We start from the raw sequence: 14,369 nt of genomic DNA on the forward strand, positions 1-14,369 counted from the left end.
TGTAGTGGGGTTGGGCAGGGGGAGATAACTTTAAGAGATATTTCAGAGGAAGAATCAACATGATTTACTCCCTGGCTAGGGTGGAGAAGGGAGTCAGAGTCACAATGAATAGATGAGATGGTGCTATTATTGGAGAAGTAATATAGCAGAAGACAGGTTTAAGGTAGGTGCAGAAGATGAGCTTGGTCTTTTAAGTTTGAAGTGCTGGTAGGACATTCAGGTAGATGTATCTGGTGTGCCAAAAGGAAATATAGGACTGGACCTTAGGGGAGTCTCAAACCAGAGAGTCCCATAACTTGTCTTTCCTGCCAGATGTCATATATCACATTGTTCATATGTGTGTGTACATATACACACACACATATGTAAATATATATACACATTTGATCCTCATTATTCATGGATTCCATATTTGCAAATTCACTTACTTGCTAAAATTTAAACTCCCAAATCAGTAATTGTCGTGCTTTCACAATCATTTGCAGACATAGGCAGAGTGGCAAAAAAATTGAGATGCGTGATGTGTACATTTTCAGCTGAGGTTGAGCAAGGTGACATCTTGCCTTCTTATTTCAACTCACGTACTATAAAGAAGCATCTTTTTTGCCATCTGCTTAGTGCCATGTTTTTCACATTTTTATGCTTTTTTGGGGGGTGATTTCACTGTTTAACATGGCCTCCAGATATTGTGCTGAAGTACCGTGTAGTGTGCTTAAGCACAAGAAGGTTGTGATGTGCCTAATGGCGAAAGTAAGTGTGTTAGATAAGCTTTTGTTCAGTTATGAGCTGTGCTGTTGGCTGTGAGTTCGATTTTAATGAATCAACAGTATATATTAAATAAGGTATCTCTTAACAGAAGTACACATTAAAAAAAAACTTACATATTGATAGGTTGATAAAATGTTGTAAGCAGAGGCTTGCAGGAACCTAACCCTGTGTTTCCCATTTCCTAGAAGCAATGGAAGCACAGTATTCACCAATTCAGTGTTCACAGAAACTTTATAGAACCTAACTACCACACATAGCAAGAATCGACTGTGTGTGTATAAAATCTACTCTTTTATGAATAATCCTTACACTTGTACAGTACAGACATTAGTCTCAATGTATGCTTGAGATTATGGTCCCAAGAAATATATATCTCTCTTTTCTTGTTGAAAAAATAAATCCATATCAGACAAAAACAGTTTGCTCTTGCAGATGGATGATTCCATATTCCCTAAGCCAATGGTCTTTTCACAAAACAGAATATTAAAGAAATATAGGTGACATTGACTGACAGCCTCTTAAATGATCATTTACAGCACACTTGAGCATAACATGTTCATCACCATGATATTGGTAGGCTGCCAGTTTCTTTTATAGCTTGATGTTTTTCTCTTTAGCAGACTTGCAACATTTTCAGTGTCTATTCTCTTAGAAAAATTTATTTTACAGTGATGTTCATGTGTGAGGGGATTTCATGATCCAAGACTAGTGTTTGTGCATTCATATCTGTCAATTTGCTTAAATACAACAGCTCAAAAGGATTTTTTTAATCTATTATTCATGAATGTTAGTTCATATCAGTAGGGTTGTTTTAAAATGGCAGGTATGATGTGAGAGTGAGAATCATCCATCTTTTCTGTCATAACATCAGTGTTATGTTGAAAATTAACATTCAGCTTTGTATCTCTCTTTTTACTGTCTGCGAACCTGAAAGCAGGGAATTGGCATTTACAGTCAAGGACAAGAAGACATACAACTCCATGCAAATGATTTTTAAGCTCCAAAGTGCTTCTGTGCTTATTTACATATATCTGTTTTCTAATCACCTTTCCTCTTGATATAGAAGATGTGCCTAAGATTGTTATTATCTTATACAGCTATATTGTCAAGTATATAAAATAACAAAGATACAATGATACAGACATCCACTTAGAGATGCTTCAGTTTGGGGTGGCTGATTTAATTGTTTTATTTATTCCTCTAACGTGATCCTCTTCTGACTATTGTGTGGTTTTCTAGTTAATATATTAGGGTGAGTCTTCTCTGTTTTTACTGCAAGCAGTAGATTTTGTGTCATGAAGTATAGTTCAGGGATAACAGCATTTTTTTCCTCTTCTTATTCATGGTAGATAACCTTAATCTTCGCTCTTCATATGGGAATACCTCATACATCTGTTCTTCTGTACTATGACTAATGTATTTAAGTTTCAGGATTGATATTCTTTAATTCTGCATTCAGAAAGCAGAATATTTACAGTTGAATTCCTCTGTGAATTGGCATTAAGCTTACTATATTTTCATTTTCCCCTGCTGATTTGGAGCAACCTAATGTTCTAATATTAAAGATTATTTAATGAGATTGACTAGCCCTTGAACTAACTGAAAGAGAGAGTCTGTGTTACCTTATTCCAATTTCAGTAAACTATTGTGCCATATAGAGATATGTTATAATTTCAGGATTTTATGTAAAGTTCTTCAGTACATGCTAATTAAATGAGAGTATCTCCTCAAACTTATAAAAATGCAAGAGATTAACTAAAACATGAAAGCATCTTTCTAAACTAATATCTCTTTAATTGAAGTAGAGGGTAGTGTCTGTAAATGGCAACTACATCATACAGTTTCAGAGAAAACTGTTTAAAAATCTTTGGTGATTTACTGGTTGTGTCTCTAAATTTTTTTATATGGATGGCTACATTCGTGAGTTTATATCTGCTGTTTACTATCCCTCCAGTCTTGTCTTACACGTTTCCTCTAAATGTGTCCATTTCCATCTCTGTTTTACTCACTCAAATACTTTAATTTCCTTTCTTCAACAATCTGAACTATTACTCCTCGTATCCCTAGATCAAGACCTTTTTCCAAAGAAACACTGAAATCCATCTAGTTGCCCTTCTCATTGGCTTGATATGTATAAATTATTTGCTGCTTGTTGTTAGTTTTCTTAGTTTCAGTTCCGTTTAACAAATATCTCCTGAGTGCTTGTTGTGATAATGCGTGAGCTTGGTGGGGTAGGGAAGTATACTCTGGAAGCTTCCCAGAGAAGATGATCTTGGACCTGAATCTTGAAGAACAAGTAAGAATTTCCTATTCATGGAAGAAGTGTAAGTTTATATCAACAAAGAGAACAGCGTGAAGCTTGACAAATAGTTCAGTATGGCCGTAGTGTGATGAAGTGGGAGATAGGAAATGAAGCTGAAGAGATAGGCATGAGCCATGAGGACTTTATATGTCATACTTGGGCATTTATTTTTGGGGTGAACTTGGACTTTATTCTGTGGATAATAGATAGCTATTGAAGGGTTTGACATACGGTGTGGCAAGATTTTCATTTTAGAGTGATCATTTTGGCAGGAGTATGGTAAATGATTTTGAGGTAGGGTAAGAGTAGAGGTGGGTAGACCAGTTAGATTACTGATTTAGTCATATTGAGAGATAATGCCCTGGATTTGGATACTATTAATAGGGATGAACTGAGGACATAGACATGGAAAGTGTTTAGAGTAGAAATGAATCAGACATTTAAAGTGATTGGTGAAATGTGAGATTACCGTTGGACTTTGATTTGAGTGTCTAAGTGGCTGTTAATAACTATAGCAGGGGATTTAAAGAAGGAATAGATGTTAGGAAAAGTTTTTAATGTATTTTACTACGGTACTTTCAGGTGGAAACATACAGAAGACAACAAGATACAGGAGTCTGATGCTCAGGTGAAAGGTCAGGATTAGAAGTATTCATGTGAGGGTCCTCTCAGTCCTGTTGGGAGTACAGAGAATATGGGTAGAGTATGAAGTGGGCAGAAAGCTGAGCCCTGAGGGGAAATGAAAAAGGAACTCAAGAAGGAAACTGCGAAGGAAAAAACCTCTGTGTCTTTGCCTAGTTTCCCTTGAAAGGAGGACAACTTTATCCTTTTTGTATCCTCGGTAACACCTTGAATAATATAGTATAGATACTCAGTAAATGTTTGCTAGTTATTTTGTTTAGCTGGAAAGCATCTCATTTACTTTGAGATTTTATTTAATATTTTACCCAATTCCATGACTTGACAAGAAATATTTTAAAATTCATATAATTTCATGAGCACCTACTATGTACCTAGGCACTGTGTTAAATACTTTATGCATATTATCAGATTTTATCCTTAAAATAATCCTATAACGGTAGGTTTTATTATTTCCATTTTGTTTTGAAGAACCTGAGGATAAGAAAGATTAAATGACTTGATCAGCTTTTTCACATGTCCAAATTTCATTTTCTTAACCATCAATGATGATCTATTATGTGTTTAGACCAAACGACCATTTGAAAGTCAGTTCTGGTTCCATTGTGATAATTACTCTGACCCAAAGGCACTGACTTATACTAAATTTTGCACTGTCAGTCTTATGTGGATTAGCATGGTAGTTGGACACCTCTCTGTTCCTGAGTGCAGTAAGGCTTTACCTAATTCTTTTTAACTTTCTGGGGGACTATTTTTTCATTTTTCTATTAGCAGTTTGCATTAGATGACTGCTAGATTGCTTAAGGTTCTAAAATTCTATAAATCCATTATTTTGAAAAACTCAAAAACAGAGGTTGCTTAGCATCTGCTAACAGGTTTTAGAGATCTATAGGATAATGACTGTGTTTCATGACTCAGCTAAAATTATATGCAAAATTTGATGCACGTATGTGCATTTTTCTGGGCATCAATTCATAGTTTTCATCAGATTCTCATAGTTGTGTATACCTCACCACTCACCCTTCACTCAAAAGATTAAGTATAGCTCTAGAAGTATTTTTGCATACTGTAATAAACTACAGTGCTTTGTGCAATCCTTTTCTGAGTAGTTTAAGTCATCTTTAACAAAGCATTGTTATTCATTGAAAGTAATTTTTGAGGTAAGGATACTTTTTGTCTATTTAGACCTGTAGTATTTTCTAAAGTAAAACACCTCTTGGTTATTTTATCTCTTAAAAACAAGTCCATTAAATAGAGTGAGTATTGGCTTATGGTAAGTACTGTCTTATAGTAAATTTTATTTTATTTTATTTTTAACATCTTTATTGGAGTATAATTGCTTTACAATGGTGTGTTAGTTTCTGCTTTATAACAAAGTGAATCAGCTATATATATATACATATATCCCCATATCTCTTCCGTCTTGCGTCTCCCTGCCACCCTCCCTATCCCACCCCTGTAGGTGGTCACAAAGCACGGAGCTGATCTCCCTGTGCTATGTGGCTGCTTCCCACTAGCTATCTATTTTACATTTGGTAGTATATATATGTCCATGCCACTCTCTCACTTCGTTATGGTAAATTTTAAAATGCTCAGTTTTAAAGTGTGAGTCAAATGACCTTCACTAATAAACATTCCCCACTTTGCTCTTCCTGTAGGAAAAGAATATTTGAGGTCCATTCCTCAGGAAAGAAAAGGAAGCAATGACATAATGCCTAGAGTTGGTGCCAGTTAAACTGGGTTTGTACTTTTTCTTTTCTTAATGTAACACATTTATTCTAATCTTGAATCTCTTTTTTTTTTTCAATCTCCTGCCTTATTCCAACAGCAGAACTTATAATTTTGAACTTTGCCTTAGTATGGAAGAGACAAAGATGAATAAGATAGGCCCCTTTCTAGGTATTTGTGATGTCTGTTAATATGAACAACAGAATCATAAAAAGCTAGATAAAAGTCACATTTTCAGATAAGAAGCTTGAGAGGTCTGGTAAATTGCTCAAGGTAAAAAAGCTATTAGATAGTCAGTCAAGGATTCAAACTCAGATTTGTTGACTCCAAACCCCATTTACCTTCCATTTTGTCACACTGCTCCTCATTTTATTTAGGTTTAGTTGTACAATTGCTTATAACTGAAGTTGAGGACCAGGACCCCGTATATTTAATTTAATAAATATTTTTGATAAAGTAAAAGGAGAGGAAACAGTCTCTATTCTCCTAAAGCTTAGAAGATTAGAGAAGGAAACTAATATTTGTAGAGCACTTAGTATGTGCCAGACACTGTCATAGGGTCTTAACATGAGCTAGATCACTTAATTCACAACAGCCAGGTGACATACTTGGTATTATCCCTGTTTTAAAGAAACAGGAAGAGACTGAAGCTCAGAGAAATAAATTGCCCAAAATCACATAGCTAGTAAGTAACAAAAGCAGAATTAAAACTCTGTACTGTGAAAGGTTAGGTAGGATTTACATCATACCTATTGACTTAAAATTGAATATCACACAAACCAACTGAATAGCTGGACAGTTTGAGCTAAGCTCCTTTTGCTATTAGTGACATTTGTAAACATTTTTAATTGGACTATTAATAGTTAAGTCATCTTCACCAGAGTAATATTCACATTTTCTTAATAAGCTTTTCATTGTAATCTGTTTGTAAAGATAATTGTCTAAGCTGTGATGAAGAGAGAGTTTAAATTCACAGAATAGTGAACAACATCACATGATAGAAAGGATGTTGAGGTAGGAGTCAGGTCTGAGTCCTTCCTACTCCCAACTTTCCTACTGACTTTTGTGATCTGCCAGTCTCTTAGCCTGCTTTTGGACTCATTTTGTGAGATGAGAAGGTTGAGTTAATGGTTCCCTAAGTCTCTTAGAACTATGAAATTATCCCAAGAGTAAGTAGATTTTTTAATGTGATTCATACGTAAATATCAAAGACTTTTTAGAGATGAGAAGTCTTTAGAGATCACCTAACTGAATCCTCCTATATGATAGATGAAGAAACTGAGACCCTTACATTTGTATGACACTTTAAACGTCCAAAGCTCTTTCACATACATTAATCTCATACAAGCTTCACCACAATCTTGTGGATTAAATATCATCATCATCATTGTACAGATGAGCAATTGAATTGGTCTAGGGTCACATAGCTGAGCCTAAACTAAATGACTGACTGTCAACCTAAAGTTTGCCATGTTTCCTTGCTTTAGTGGGATTAATTACATCTTTGTGATGAAGTCCTGTTGTGGGAGAAAGTGAGAATTCAATGATTTATGAAACAAATCCAAGCAGGAAAAAGAAACATTCCCTAGTATAAAAGTAGTAATGACTACAGCAGTATAAATAGCAGAAACAAAGAGGGAAGGAGGGGGGCAAAAACTAGGGTCTACAAGTTGATTTAATATTTGTTTTCATTTATTCCTGGATTAGGAGTAGGTATAATTGACTTTTAGTATTTTTGTGTTTATCAATAGTGTACTATTTGAATTGTTTTATCCTCAACAAAGTATTGATAATTCATAGAGAAACCATACTTCGTAATAAAGTACTTGTAAATTGTAGATGAGCTAAGGAGAACTTAAGACAGTTAATTCAAAAGGATATAAGACAAACGAACAAATTCGTGTAGGAAGCTAAATTTTACACGAAATTATTTAATTATTTCATTGCCTTTAGTGATGTGAACTGAATTTTCTTTCCTATTTCCACTCTGTAGCTGTGGAAACATTAACTGTCCCCATGCCAGTGATCCTGCTGTGCAGAACAACAAATTGCTTTACCTTGGTAGCTTTCTGTAAATAATATGTATTTTTTTAATTGGAAAGAAAATTATCTTAAAACTAGAATATGGATGTTAGCAGTTATTCTTTTACAGTCTTGACCCCCAATTTTCCTTCCTTTAAAAGGAGGTGATTTTCTAGATTACATGATGTGATGGTGCTTTCTCTGTGGAAATGAAAATTCGGTCATTAATAAAATTTCTATTTTTATTCTATATTAAAGTTTTTTATAAACTATATTCTATAGAACTAATAAATGGAAGGAGGATCTTCCATATGTTTCTAATCAAATAAAACAATAAAGGATGGAATAGGTACACAACAAAATTGAAAGTAACAGTGTAAGATTTCTTAACTTCTTAACAGTGTAAGATTTCTTAACTTCTCTTAAGTTAGAGAAGAAGAATGCTTTTCCTAAAGTCTTTCTTCCTTAAGAGAATTTTAAAGATTCTTTTGCCCTGTTGGCTGACGTTTCTTCCACATGCCCTTCCCTACAGAGCCCCGCCTCGCAACCAGCTCCCATTCTAATGTCATCAGATCCATGGTATCCAGGGAAATGGCATTTGAGGAAAACTTGAATAGACTGGTCTTTAGTTCTGTTTTGAATCTGGCCTCAAAACATGCACAAGAGTTTTTTCAACCACTGCTTTTAAAGCTCTTTAAAGGAAAAAATGAAAAGGCCACTTCACAGTAGTTGATATTTAGGTTTTGTTTTGAGATAACTCAAGAGCTAGTCTCCTGGAAACTTTAAACACCTGACATAAACAGTTTTTTTTTACTGAATTGTACCTATTATAATATGACTGTCTTGCTTACCCAGACTACAGTGAGTTTTAAGGACTACAGTTAGCTTTTCATTGGCCAGCTGTGATTTAGTGGTCATAATAAAGTTATGATATTGAGCTGAGGACTTTGATTTTTTTTTTTTTTTTTTTCTGTGATTTTTGAGTTTCCCTTGTTTGGCTTTAGGGTTAAAGAGCCAGGCTTCCAGGATGGTGCCTCATTCATTTTAAAAGATTCCCTCAGTATACCAGTAGTTCAGAAGACATGGGTTCAATACATTAAGCCTTTTAATTTTTTATAAAACTACTTCTATAAAGAAATTGTTGAAACACTTTTTTTTTTCAGTCTTGTTTACAAATTTGGTAGCACTAAATAAAATGTTCTGCCAGGAGATTGATTCAGTATTAATATATCACTAGATTTGCTTTTTTGTATGGGGTTTAGTTTCTGTACCAGGGTACTTTCTAAGAATGAGATAAGTTCTTAATAGATGTATGGAAATTTGAGGAACTGTCAGATCCTTTTCAATGTCATCTTCAGTAAATCTAAGGATGGCAGTGAGGGAAACACAGAGATGTTGGTTTATGTGTGTGGGTGTATGTATGTGTGTTTGCATGTGTGGTCTCAACACTGAGGAAGTGCGATAAACTTAGATTTGCAGCTTCCTTCTTAAAGGTTAACATGACAGTGGAGTTATAAGGAAATACTGATTAGTTTTCCTTTTCCAAATGTATTGCTATTTAACAGTTATATGTAGCTCAGGACTTATTTTATATCTTAGTATGTATTTTAAAGAATTAAATGAATTGATTCATATTTTTTAAAAAAGAAATGTAGGGCTTCTCTGGTGGCGCAGTGGTTGAGAGTCCGCCTGCCGATACAGGGGACACGAGTTCGTGCCCCGGTCTGGGAGGATCCCACATGCCGCAGAGTGGCTGGGCCCGTGAGCCATGGTCACTGAGCCTGCGCATCTGGAGCCTGTGCTCCGCAACGGGAGAGGCCACAACAGTGAGAGGCCCGCGTACCGCAAAAAAAAAAAAAAAAAAAAAAAGAAAAGAAATGTAGGTGATAAAGGAGAGTAACAGAATCAGTTGGCCTACATTTGTATTATCAGTTCATCTGTAGTTGCCTGGTTATTTGGATTTATCAGAGAAAAATAGTATCAAGCAAGTATAGTTAATGGAATATTTGTTGGCATATATATATGCCACTTTTATTTTTCTTATTTCTCAAAGTGAGAATATTGGATAATTTTTATAAGTATTCAGAAATTATTCTGTTGGATGTAATTGAGAGTGTTGTTGAAATAGATACTCATTTTTTCTCCAGTCTTATTTCTTTTATGAAACCCCATCTCCAAAAAAAAAAAAAAAATTAAACCAAAGGCTATTTGGGATTGCAACCAGGGTTTTCTATGAACACTGAATTTGAAATTAAAATTGTATGAATTCCCTTGCTGGCTTTGCTCATTCTTATATAGGAACAGAACATTTCAATATAAGACTTGGTAGTCTGAGATGTTGCTAGTCTCCTGGTCTTCTACAGGAGATATGAAGGATTGTAAGAGTTTTGGAGAACTGCAGATTTTCCATACAGGTTTAAAAAAAAAAGTACTTTATTCTATTGAGTGAAACCATTTAAAGTGGCTTACTGTCTCTTTTCCAGTAATGCCAATACCACATGTCTTATAAAATTAAAAATAGCAGATGTCATTTTTCTAGCATGAATACTGGTTCACAGACTTTTTAAAAGCAAAATATAGAGAAGGTCTGATGTGATAAAGAGAATAGAAATCTTGTATAGCCCATATAGTCTGAGTCATCTACTCAAAGCTAGTAACTAAGGTCAGACATTAAGAGCCCATAAAAAGATCACAGAAAACCAATAGCAGAGAATATTGAAAGCCAGACCATACTGTCTGAAGCAAGATTATAGAATCCGCTTGAGTGCATAGAAATATTTTGTGTTCCTTATTAATTATGAGATAATACAAATTTAACAGAAGCATGGAATAGGAAGCTTTACAGATCATTTAATTATTTCCTTTCATTTTACAAAAAGAAACCAAGGGTTAGGGGGTAAATTACTTACTCAGTACCAACTAGGTAGTGACAGTAGTAGGAGTAGAATACAGCTCACCCTTGAATAACAGAGGGGTTGATCCAGGTGTCATTAATAGTCAGCCCTCTGCATCTCCATTTCGCACATCCACGGATTCAACCAACCATGGACCATGTAGTACTGAAAAATATTGAGTATTGAATTTAGTATTAAAAAATATCTGCATGTAAGTGGACCCATGCCGTTCAAACTAACGTTCAAGGTTCAACTCTTATCTATCAAATAATTGAAGATGGGACTTAAAAGCTGTGATGGGAAATGATGGTTTTTATTATTGTTGTTTTAAATTTCTACATACAGTAAAATTTACTTTTTTATTAGTTCTGTGAGCTTTAACACATGTACAGATCCATGTAAACTACTGCTACAAACAGGATACAGGTAGATCCATCATCCCAGAAAACTTCAAACTGTCCCTTTTTGTTCAAAACCTCTACCTACATTTAAGCCCTAGCAACTACTGATCACCTTAGTTTTGCCTATTCCAGAATGTTGTATAAATGGAACTGTTCACTGTGAGCTCTTTTGTGTGTGGCTTCTTTCTCTCAGCTTAATATTTTTGAGATTCATCCATGTTGTGCGTATAGTGGTTTATTCTTTTTTAAATTTATGAGTAGTATTCCATTGTACAACTACATAACCATTTGTTTAGCCATTCACCTGTTAATGAACATTTGAGTTGTTTCCAGGTTTTAGCTATTATGAATAAAGCTGTTGTGATCGTTTTTTTAAAGAGAAAAGGAAAAAATTTTATTCATACATATTATACGGACCCCAATAGTGAGCTCCTAAAGTATTCACAAAGGTGATTCACTTCATACTTTGAAATAATTATAGATTCACAGGAAGTTGCAAAGATAGTATCGTACAGAGATGTCCCCTGTACCATTCACCCAGTTTCTCCTATTAGTTGCATCTTATATAACTATAGAATAATAATACCAAAATCAAGAAATTGATATTGATATAAAGTGAATAATAGTTCTTTGGCATTTTATCACATGTGTACATTCATGTAACCAAGACGGCAATCTCACCAGAAAGATTTCCCTCCTTCTGTCCCTTTATAGTCACACACACACACACACACACACACACACACACACACACACACACACCCTTCACTCCTGGAAACCACTAATCTGTCATCCATCTCTATAATTTTGTCATTTCAAGAATGTCATAAAAATGGAATGATATAGTATATATATAAACTTTGAGATTGGCTATTTTCATTTAGCATAATGCCCTTGAGATCCACCCAAATTGTGGTGTGTTCATTCCTTTTTATTGCTGATTTAGTATATTTCATGGTATAGATGTACCACAATTTGTTTAACAATTCACCTGTTTTAGGACATTTTAGTTCTTTCCAGTTTGGGTCTGTTGCTAATGAAGGTATTATTGATATGTTAACAAATAATAAGTCTGCCATTTAATTTTTTGTTTTCTGTTTGTTTCCTCTTTTTCATTTCTCTTTTCCTTTTCCTGCTTTCCTGTGGGTTACTTAAATACTTTTTAGAATTCCATGTTGATTTACTATAGTGTTTTAAAATGTATTTCTTTGTATAACTTTTTCATCATTGCTCTAGATATTACATTGTATATTTATAGCAGATCACAGTCTCCTGTACCACAGTACCACTGGCACTGCTACATTTTACTACTTCAAGCAAAGTGTAGAACGCTTACCTTCCGTTAGTTCCTTTATCCTCCCTCATTTAATTAATATTTTTATGTGTAGATGTATTATTTATAGGTGTATATTATATGCATGCATACATGTATTTTATATGTACTTGTTTTAAATATTTCCTTTACATACATTGTGAACCATATCAGACAGTGTTATAATTTTTGCTTAAACAGTCAGGCATAATTTGGAAGACAAGAGGAGAAGAACTCTTACTGTATGTATCCATATTTTTACTCTTTTTGGCCTTCCTCCTGATGTTCCAAGATTCCGTCTTTTTTCACTCCCTTTCTGTTTAGAGAACTTCCTTTATCCATTCTTTTAGGGCAAGTCTACTAGCAAAAAATTCTCTTAGCTTTCCTTTATCTAAGAATATGTTGATTTTCTCTTCATTCCTTAAGGATATTTTTCTAGAGGAAAAATTCTGGCTTGACAGTTCTTTTTCTTTCAGCACCTGAAAGAGATTGTGCCAGTTCCTTCTGACCTCTATAGCTTTTTATGAGAAATCCACTGATAGTCAAATTGGTTTTCCCCTGTAGGTAAAGGATCATTTTTCTCTTGCTGCTTTTAAGATTTTTTCATTGTCTTTAGTTTTCAGAAATTTGACTATATGTGGTGTGGATTTCTATGGATTTATGCTGTTTGAGATTTGTTCAGCTTCTTGAATCTATAGGTTTATGTCTTTTGCCAAATTTGGGAAACTTTTTTCAACCATATTTTTTCCAATATTTTTTCAGCCCTACCCTTTTTCTCCTCTACTTCCAAGACTCTGATGACATTAATGTTGGATCTTTTGTTATAATTTCACAGCTCCCTGAAGCTCTGTTCATTTGTATTCAGTCTATGTCTTTTGTTATTTAGATTGGGTAACTTCTGTTGTTTTATCTTTTAGTTCACTGATTCTTTCTTCTGTCCCCTCCATTCTCCTGTTTAGCCCATCCTTTGGCTTTTTAATTTCAGTTCTGTAATTTTATTCTTTGTATCTTCTATTTCTTTGCTAAGACCTTCTGTTTCTTAGACTTTCTATTTTTCATTTGTTTCCAGTGTGTTGTTTCCCTTAAAAATTCTCATTGAAACTTTTTATTGTGGCTGCTTTAAAATCCTTGTGAGATAATTCTTAAATCTTTGTCATCTTGGTATTGGCATCCATTGTTTGTCTTTTCTCATTTATGTTGAGGTTTTCCTGATTTGGGGTATGATGAGTGGTTTTCAGTTAAAACCTGAACATTTTGGGTATTATGTCATGAGACTTTATATTTTATATCAATTTAGCAGGCCTCTTTTGATACTTCCCTGCCAGGGTGAAAGGGTGCTGCCTCATTATTGCCACCTGGAAGTATAAGTTCAGAGTCCCACTTACCCTCCATTGACATCTGGGGGGGAGATGGCTGTACTTCTGGGCAGGGGTGGAAGTTCCAGCTCCCCACTCTAATGACACCAACCCTGCTGGGTAAATACCTAGGAGTGGAATTGTTGGGTTATATGGTAAGTTTTGTTCAACTTTCAAAGAAGGTGTCAAACTTTTTTAAAGTGGTGGTAAAATTTTACATACCTACCAGCAATGTGTGAACATTTTAGATGTTCTAAATTAATGTTATCCTATAGAACTTTCTGCAATAATGAAAATGTTCTATATCAGCACCGTCTAATACTGTAACCACTAGCCACATGTGGCTGTTGAGCAGGTGAAATATGGCTAGTACATCTGAGGAAGTGAATTTTTTATTTTATTCAGTTTATCAATTTAAATTTAAATGGCTACATGTGGCTAGTGGCTGCTGTATTAGAAGGTGAATCAGTGCAGCTCTACAGCCTCACCAGTATTTAGGCACCACAGCTGTACATCCTCACCAATATTTAGAATTGTCAGTCTTTCTAAATTTAGCCATTTAATGAGTGTGAAATGGTATCTTGTGGTTTTAATCATTTAATGTAATTATTGGCCACTTAATTTTTATAATGGTTTTTTTGAAATGCAATTATTTTTGTTTGTTGACTTTTTAAAAAAATTATTTATTTATTTATTTAGACTGTGCTGGGTCTTAGTTGCGGCATGCAGGATCTTTAGTTGCAGCATGTGGGTTTCTTAGTTGTGGCATGTGGACTCTTAGTTGTGGCATGCATGCAGGATCTAGTTCCCTGACCAAGGATGGAACCCAGGCCCCCTGGGTTCCTGGGTTCCTTGGGAGCGTGGAGTCTTACCCACTGGACCACCAGGAAAGTCCCTATAATGATGTTTTTAAGACAGCAGAAGTTTTTAATTTGATAAAATATGGTT

At 34.7% G+C, this 14,369-nt stretch overlaps 1 protein-coding gene across 13 annotated transcripts in view; it reads left to right on the forward strand.

The window, feature by feature from the left end:
• The window catches only part of PEAK1 (pseudopodium enriched atypical kinase 1), a 295,050-nt gene that overhangs the window by 124,401 nt on the left and 156,280 nt on the right, over positions 1-14,369 (forward strand). For 11 of the 13 annotated variants that reach the window (XM_027123690.1, XM_027123685.1, XM_027123693.1 and 8 more), the window contains one exon: positions 5,368-5,449. The exons of the other annotated variants lie outside the window; for them this stretch is intronic. The gene's annotated coding sequence lies outside the window, so the exon portion shown is untranslated. The remainder of the gene's footprint in view (positions 1-5,367; positions 5,450-14,369) is intronic. 13 annotated transcript variants of the gene reach the window in all.

Source organism: Aethalodelphis obliquidens, unplaced genomic scaffold (genome assembly GCF_003676395.1).
Source record: "Aethalodelphis obliquidens isolate GAN/ISIS:26980383/991018 unplaced genomic scaffold, ASM367639v1 scaffold26, whole genome shotgun sequence".
NCBI lineage: Eukaryota > Metazoa > Chordata > Mammalia > Artiodactyla > Delphinidae > Aethalodelphis > Aethalodelphis obliquidens.